This window comes from Lytechinus variegatus, chromosome 6 (genome assembly GCF_018143015.1).
Source record: "Lytechinus variegatus isolate NC3 chromosome 6, Lvar_3.0, whole genome shotgun sequence".
Classification (NCBI taxonomy): Eukaryota; Metazoa; Echinodermata; class Echinoidea; order Temnopleuroida; family Toxopneustidae; genus Lytechinus; species Lytechinus variegatus.
Window position 1 is genome coordinate 20559831 of NC_054745.1, and position 9648 is coordinate 20569478.

The window sequence follows — 9648 nt, forward strand, 5'->3', positions numbered from 1 at the left end:
ACCATCATGAGCGATTACACTTGATTAGGGGAAGCTGCTCGCATAAAAGTCACGACTCAAAAATTTTATTAACTCTAAATACTTTTAAATCTTTGATATATTTTCTTTAAATCTTCGAAATTATGTTATTGGGTAATGCAATTGGGCATACCATTCTCCATTAACACAAATGGCATTCATTAGGCACACACCACTAAGCCACTATGGCGTTACAATTATCCAACAACTATCCAATGATTATACCACTAGGCACATACTACTAAGACACAATATTGGGCATATGGTATACCATTGATACCAGTCATATCATTAGGCATATGCCACTGAGACTATTGGATATCACTGAGACACCATTGAGTATATGGTATACCATTCACCATACCAATCATACCATTATAGCGGCACATACTACTGAGACACTATTGAATATCACTGAGACAACATTGTATACCACTGAGACACCATTGGGTGTATGGTATACCATTCATCATACCAATCATACCATTACAGGCACATACTACTGAGACACCATTGAATACCACTGAGACACCATTGTATACCACTGAGACACCATTGGGTGTATGGTATACCATTCATCATACCATTATAGAGGCACATACTACTAAGACACCATTGACTACCACTGAGACACCATTGTATACCACTGAGACACCATTGGGTGTATGGTATACCATTCATCATACCATTATAGAGGCACATACTACTGAGACACCATTGACTACCACTGAGACACCATTGTATACCACTGAGACACCATTGGGTGTATGGTATACCATTCATCATACCATTATAGAGGCACATACTACTGAGACACCATTGACTACCACTGAGACACCATTGTATACCACTGAGACACCATTGGGTGTATGGTATACCATTCATCATACCATTATAGAGGCACATACTACTGAGACACCATTGAATACCACTGAGACACCATTGTATACCACTGAGACACCATTGTATACCACTGAGACACCATTGGGTGTATGGTATACCATTCATCATACCATTATAGAGGCACATACTACTGAGATACCATTGACTACCACTGAGACACCATTGTATACCACTGAGACACCATTGGGTGTATGGTATACCATTCATCATACCAATCATACCATTACAGGCACATACTACTGATACACCATTGAATACCACTGAGACACCATTGTATACCACTGAGACACCATTGGGTGTATGGTATACTATTCATCATACCAATCATACCATTACAAGCACACACCACTGAGACACCATTGAATACCACTGAGACACCGTTGGGTGTATGGTATACCATTCATCATACCAATCATACCATTAGACACATACCACTGAGACACCATTGGGTATATGGTATACCATTTACCATTGAATAAACTACCAATTACCATTAAGAACTTACCATTGAAACACCACTTAAATAACATTCGCGTACCATTTACCATTCAGATCACCATTCAACTACCATTCAACTACCATTCGGCACCATTCAAATACCGTTGGCGATTTTTATAAGGGCTAAGAGGCTATTCTCACTACGGTCCTAAAACTAGTTTAGTGGAAACTAGTTTAACGCATAGTGAGAACGGTCAAAGCGGTCTTGGAAGCGATTTTCCAAACCAGTTTGGAAAACCACCTCGCGATGTAGTTTTCAAGATCGCTTTGCCTCGTTAAACTGGTTTTAGCTTAAGTGAGGACACAACCGTTCTTCGGGAAGCGATCTTCGCACATTTTGAGCGCGCTACTCCACACGACAGGTGTAGAATACCTATGCTGCGGTTTCGAATTTTGCGCAAAACGTGTCACCCCACTGAGAGCGTTTCCATAGCATTAAGAGCACTTTAAGTGAAGTGATTTTGAAAACCACTTTCGTGTGATCCCTGAATCGGTTTCCAGTAAACTAGTTTTAGAAAGCGTAATGAGAACGGCCTCTAATTGGCAGTTTACCTGTAACCCATTCTCACTTTGTCTTTCCTCTCCCCCCCGCCTTCATTTGAGTGTTTGTAGTTTTTGCATGTTGTGGCTCGGTTTTACTTGTATATATGATATTGAATTGGATTATTTTCATTATTTAAAAATAAAAAATAATCACGATAATCATGTCAATTTTTTAAAGTTCCACATGATTGAAATTCTAATTAATTTCACTATCATTTGTTCCACTTCCATTTACGAGTGGATACCATGTGCGACCATGTGAGATCTGCAGTTGGTGCATCTTTGACACCTCTGTTTACGCGTATTCCTATTTTTAGGAAATCCCAAAATAATATTCAAAACGCCATTATGGAAATTAATATAGGCCTGTAAAGATGATATGAATACTCTGTGCTAAAATTAATGAGTAGAATTTAATAGTACGGAGCCCGGGGGTGGTAGGGCACTTCCATTGACGAGTGGATATCCTGCGCGACTATAAGGTCTCGAAAAGCACCCTATACACGTATTTTCCATTTTCTGAAAATGCACCCCTTAACAAGTATTGGCATGTGAAACCCTACCCTTAACAAGAATTGGAAACAGAACGATACTATTGGCAAATATTCCCTGAATTGAACCCCTAAACAAATACAGCGATATTTCAATTATGTCACGGTTGTCGGTTTTAGCTATACCATTATGTTCAGTACAGCCCCACTCGCGCAAATACGTAGTGTTGACTCTTGGGGCAAAAAGTACATCCTTTATAAAACATTTTAGTCTTTATTTTTTATACCCTCGCAAATTTGACCCTAAACACGTAGCTTTCCTATAAAAAATAGATACCCTTTTTTCATTATTTTAGTGTTTTTGACACCCTTAATACGTTACGTACGTAATGTGCCCTATCTTGAAAAAGACCTCCTTTTTTACATGTTTTTTTGGTCGCGCATGGTATCCACTCGTCAATGTAAGTGCCCCCCCCCCCCCGGTATCAGTTATATATCTTTCAAAAGTAAACACTGTTAGTTTTTTTTTAATTGTTATGTAGGCAATGTTTATATATTAGAGTATATTCAGTAGACTTATGATTGTTCATTCTTAACTAACAAGGTAAGAAACATGTTTTATCTGCCTAAACTACAAGGGGCCAGACTTGACTATCCATGCTATTTTGCCCGTTTCTATTATCCTTGCTTTTCTATGTATTCATAACTGATTGTCTGTAAACTTGTACACTGTAAAATGGTTATTGTTGCATTAATAAATAATTCATTCATTCATATCACTGGTTGTAATGAGAATTATTGACAAACATTTCTTTCACTGATAGTTGTTAACTGTAATCCCTCTTCTGATGTATAAGGGGGCATCGTGGTCTAGTGCTTAAGATTTAAATCTGAAGGACGTGGGTTTGATTCCAAGCCATGGCGCGTTTTCCTTCAGCAAGAAATTTACCCACATTGTGCTGCACTCAACCCAGGTGAGGTAAATTGGTACCAGCAGGAAGTAATTCCTCAAAAAGCTTTGCGCACCGGAATTGGTAAACGCTGTGACCACCTAGCAAGATGGGTATTTGCACTATACAACTCTTATATTATTTTTAGTAGTATGACCAAAGTCCATTTCTTGGCTGAATTGAGTTAAATATGGGATATTGTTTATGCTGAGACATGAGCTCAACATGTGTGTAATTTACATCCTGAAATTCCACCTAGTAGTACCTGAAATCAATGAAAAAAATGACCAAAATCTTTGTTGGTCTAGCATAAAAAAAAAAACATTCTAGATTTATTGAATTGAGCCATCATGGACTTGGGCAATTCTAAAATTCATATACATGTACTCAATTACACATTTCAAAGAAAAATAATCACACTTGCTGCAATGTTTATTTTGATTTTCTTTATTATTCTTTAATATCATGCTATTTTAACAGAAGTAATCGTTGTTATTATAGCAAACATTGAAATTAATATTTCGAAAGGATGTCACGCTTCAGGACTTTGTATTCACATACTCAACAGAACTATTAAACAGAATAATGAAAGATGGAGAAGATAATTTAGTGTGTCAAGTTTTGGAGTGAACCACACATTTAAACTAAGACAAAAGCCTGTTTTCTGAACTTGGGATTGAATTCAAACTCTGAGCCCCTGTCTTAAAAAGAGTTACAATTGATCCAATCAATCTCAACTGTATGGAAATCCACCCATACCATTTTTTTTCTACAGGAAATCTCCCGAGTAAACAAAGAAATCACACTGAATCTTCAAGAAAGCAATGAATGTATGACTATACATCGATCTTAAAAATATTTTGAACATACATGCATATTAGATGTTGACGTTGCTGGCCGTCCATAGTTAATCGGATCAATCTTTGTAAGACTGGGCCCTGGTTTGGAACCTGGGACTGATTGCACGAGAGGATCTTTGCAAGGATCTTATTTTTTGGGCTCCCATTATTAAGAGGGGCATTTTATAAATTAAACTATTAAAACCATTTAGCTCACTTTTAAGTCAATTTCATAAAATTACATAAAACGTTCAACCACCTACATGTATATCAATGGTTTTATTTCATTTTATCGAAAGAAATATGTATGCAGGTAATTTATTGTAAAAGTATCTCGTACAGCGCAGCATAATGACTCAGAAACAAAAAAGACAAGTCACTGCAAAGACCCCTTGTGCAAAATCTGCTTCAGGCCAATTCACACTCATTCCAATGGGGCCGGTTGGGTGTTGCGTAAAGGCGTTTGTAAGTTACATGTATGAGCACTTTACCGAAAGACTGGCTATCCTTTCTTGGGAAGTACATCAACACTTCTGCATATCTGGTGTATATCATTTACCACATAACTCATTTGTAAAGTTGCTTGAGATTTATGAACAGCTTTATGAAATAGCCATCATGTATGCTTTCGGTCACTCTTTTGGGCCCCCAAGGACCGATTCCCATCATATTTGGATAGTGAATGTGTTTCATCTTGCCCCGTTAAAACAATAAACATTGGAATGCTAAAAAAAGTCATTGCTTCAGTACATTGATTTTAAAAAATGGATAGAGCTTGTATGCTGCCGCATACTTGACCTTGAAGCTACACCTAGATGTTCAACACTCTAGGATGCATATGAAGTAAAGATTTACAAGAAACAATATTTGCATAACTCAAGTGGCAATACTTGTTTATGGAAATTAATCATTCAGACATTTTCTCATCCTACTACAATCTCAAGTGAATAAGTGAGATTTGTATTCCTTAGCATGGGAAACCTAGAACAAAAGTTAAACTTTGCATAATGTAAATGAAAACAAGTTTTTCACCGGTAGAAATCAATGACAGTTTCTTCCATCAAAAGCTTGGGTCCCGATATTTATAATTATGCAACAATTCGAATCAAAGATATTGTAAATCAGGTTATTGGCCCTTATTCTAAAGTCTGGTTCCATTTATAATAATAGGGGTATATTTTTCCCAGAGTAGCCACTTCAGTTTCGAGAACTGTTCTCCCTTCGGGCCCTCTTATAAGTATTACACCGGCTTGAGCTCGGCTACCTTGGCGCCCACGCATTCAAGGAATTTCTTCCGAGTACCCATTCAACTCGCCTTGGTTGAGGGCAGCCCGACGTGGCTAGTTTTTTGCTAAAGGAAAACACAAGAAAAAAAAATGGCTAGGAATCACACCCACATCCTTCAGATTGAGAGACAAGAGGAATAACCACTCGACCATGATGCCCCAACAAATTTCAACTCTGGTACAAATTTAAAAACTATAAACTTTGTAAACTATGGATACCCAATTGTGCCAGGTATATCTAACAGTACAAGTTTATCTTGTTAGCTCATTTGACACCCAACCCATTCATAACTGACTGGTAATAATTACTGAAATAGTTCAAAATGCGGAAAGAGCAAAGTAAACATAGAAAACGTGATGTAAATGCAGTTTTGAAATTGCTAGCTTCCAATAATTTTTATCGCAGAGTTAGACCATGGCCTAAGTTACACCAGACTTCAGAATACGGTCCATTGCCTTTTCATATTACTCTCAACCACCGAGAAATACAACATGTAATTTAGGAAGTGTTGATAAATGTAACATACATGTATATGTAATGGGAATATTAAAAAAGAAAATGCATTTACCCCAAAATGTAATTTGCTGGATATTTTTTTCCCCAAAAAAGGTAAGCCAACGAGTATCCATTTCATTTAAGATACCACTCAAGTAAAAAAAAAAAAAAAAAATGCTTGACTTTACTGTGTGATAATTGATGCATCACCATTTTGGAGCACATTCATTTTCGTAGTTGAACAGATTTCATCATTTTGAAAGAGGGGATTTTGTTTTCCTGTAAGTACCACATAAAAATGGAATCAAGCTATTTCAAAAAAGATACTCTTTTAGGCCATGTATTCATGACATGTTTTCTTCATTAAAAGTGACAACTTTTGGGGTGCCATTTTTGTTTTACCCACTCAGTAAAAGGCGAGACGAAAAAAGTGTGAATATTTTGAGCCAATCCAAAGAAACAAAGTTGCATGATAAAAATATAATACTACTGATTATCATAATCATAGAGGTTTTTAACCAAAAAAAAAGACATACATGGAGCATAATTCTTTGTAATACTTCAGAATGGTACTTCATATTAGCACAATACCTTTCCATAAATATGGATAAAGGATGGCGCTGTAAGACATATAGCTTGCTTCTAAAAACACAATATATAACAAGATCATATTCCTGTGGTTTTCTGTACATGATATTATTGGCAATACACAATTCTTTCCCAAATATCCTAAATATGTATACAGTATATGAAAGTCAGGAGAACAACAAAAACTTGAGATTTTGCACAGACATAGAAACTAAAATGACAAGACGGTATAAAGACTGTATATCAAACTATAATAAACACTCATATACCTAGTACAGTTTATACAAATGTCCAAGTAATATTGATAAAAAGTCTCTTTTTTCTGCAAAAGGGCCTTGATTTTCCATCAATGCTTTTTTTGTATAGAGAGGGTACAGCATCTTGCAAGTTTTAGGGCAGAGCTTGAAGCGTGTAACCATTGTGGAATGAACAGTGTGTTTAGAGTGTGGACTGTGGTACACAGTATTCCACAGTGTACTTTTGTGTATACAAAGGTCCCCATATTCCCAGAAGAGGTTTTAATTCTACCATGATACAATCATTATGCACGCAAAGTCTGCATAGTCCATGGGTTGGTAAAATTGAAAGCTCTCATGAGAATAGGGGCAATAGTGTGGAATAGCATGAAATACCGCATGTCTCGGATGTAGTGTGTCTCACAACATTTTACAGGACCCATTAAGATGGCAATGCGGAACAGTGTGTTCACATTGTGGAATACAGTGTGTCCCAAAGTTTGACTCACTGTGGAATACAGTGTATCCAACAGTGTGGAAGGCAGTGTGTTCATTGTGTGGAAAACCCTGTCCTACACTGTTGAATGTCCCACAGTATCACAGTGTGGTATACAGCATCCCAGTGTATCCACAGTTCACATGTAGAACATAGTTAGTATCCCACAGTGTAAAATACAGTGTGTCTCATAGTGTATTCATAATGTGAAATAGGGTATCCCACATTGTGAAACTGTATTCATTGTCAAATGTCCACAGTATCTAAACAATGTGGAATACACTGTCCCACACAGTGTATTCACAGTTTTCATGTAGAACACAGTTTCCCACAGAGTAGAATACAGTGTGTATTCATAGTGAGAAAGACAGTGTATCCCATAATGTATCCCAGTGTAAAATTCACTGTTCCAGTGTCAAATGTCCACAGTATCTAAACAATGTTGAATAGTGTCCCACAGTTGTATTCACAGTTTACATATAGAACACAATGTCCCACAGTGTAAAATACAGTGCGTATTCATAGATGAATACAGTGTATCCCACAGTGTAAAATCTACTGTTCCACAGTGTCAAATGTCCACAGTATCTAAACAATGTGGAATACAGTGTCCCATAGTGTATTCACAGTTTACATAGAACACAGTATCCCCCAGTGTAAAATACAGTGTGTATTCATAGTCAGAAATACAGTGTATCCCATAATGTATCCCACAGTGTAAAATTTACTGTTCCACAGTGTCAAATGTCCACAGTATCTAAACAATGTGGAATACAGTGTCCCATAGTGTATTCACAGTTTACATGTAGAACACAGTATCCCCAGTGTAAAATACAGTGTGTTTTCATAGTCAGAAATACAGTGTATCCCATAATGTATCCCACAGTGTAAAATTTACTGTTCCACAGTGTCAAATGTCCACAGTATCTAAACAATGTTGAATACAGTATCTCATAGTGTGGTACGCAATGTGATGTCATCATAGCACTGTTTAATTTGAGCATTTTAGCAATATAAATTACATTTTCACACAGTCCAATATGTGTTTGTTGCAGCTGGGAACTGCCTTTCGCCATCTACAGATATTAAAATTCTAAGGTAGAGTAGCTTTGAAGGAAAAAATAAGAAATAAATTAAAACGTACTGTGTCTTACAGTCAAGAATGTAAAACTGACAATTGTTAAAGTAATATTTTTTTCGATCGGCCAATCATTAGGTCTACAAAGTCAGGATATTATTTCATATCTTCATAAAAATGCAAAAGCTCCGCTAAAATTTCATACTATCTATCTTACTTAAGATTATCCGACATAACACAACAGTTAATATCCATTTTACCACCTTTACTTGGCAAAGGAAGAATAAAATAGACAAAAGCAAAATTAAACACAGACAAGCCATGTAGAAGAGGGTTATTGCATCATGAAAATTCAAGCCATGCTGAGATACAGCACAATAAATCCCAATACTTATGGTGGTTAATTTGAGGATCAAACTACATGTTGGTTTAACCCCAGAATTCGGTGGATTTACAATATGGTACGCCATCTATCGGCCAGCACTGAATAATCGCATGCATGCATGCACTTGAGTACTAGCGCATTCAACAGATGTCAAATTTATCACATGAGGTACTGCGAATTTTGGCCCGTCCGCTGCAACAAATAGATGGTGCACCGTATTGTGAATCCGCCGAACTGAAAGTGCATTGTCGCCCGAGGTATTATGACTCTGGGCTTGATCATTCAACTACTGAATATGTTTGTAACTCACACCCGAGGCAATATTACAGAGGAAAGCCACAACAGTGATATGCAGTACAGTGTGTCGCATACCACAACAGTGATATGAAGTATAGTGTGTCTAAGGAAAAAGGAAACCAAAGCTCTCTGTTATTTTTACAGTTAAAGCAAATTGATTCATGATATCCAGTCTATACTGAATATTGAATAACATTTAGTTCAGTATTTCTTCTTAACACCTTGTACGTGACCTGCCATCCCCCCCCAAAAAAAAAAAAAAAAAAAATTCAGAGAAGACTCAATGTCAATGGTATTGGCAAAAATAGTGTTTTAGTTTTCAAAATGTAGAAATAAGAAAATTATTTGAAAGAATTATTGGGCTTCTTCCTACGTGTACCGTCAAAATTTCAAAATAAAATAAAAGAATGAAATTTTGAGTTACTTGGCACATTTTTTTTTCCAGACTGCGTGGAAGTTTCACTGAGATTGCAATGTGTGCATAAAATAGATTACGCGTAATCTATGTGAAACTTTAAAGTCTGGAAAAAAGGTGGTTTCAAAG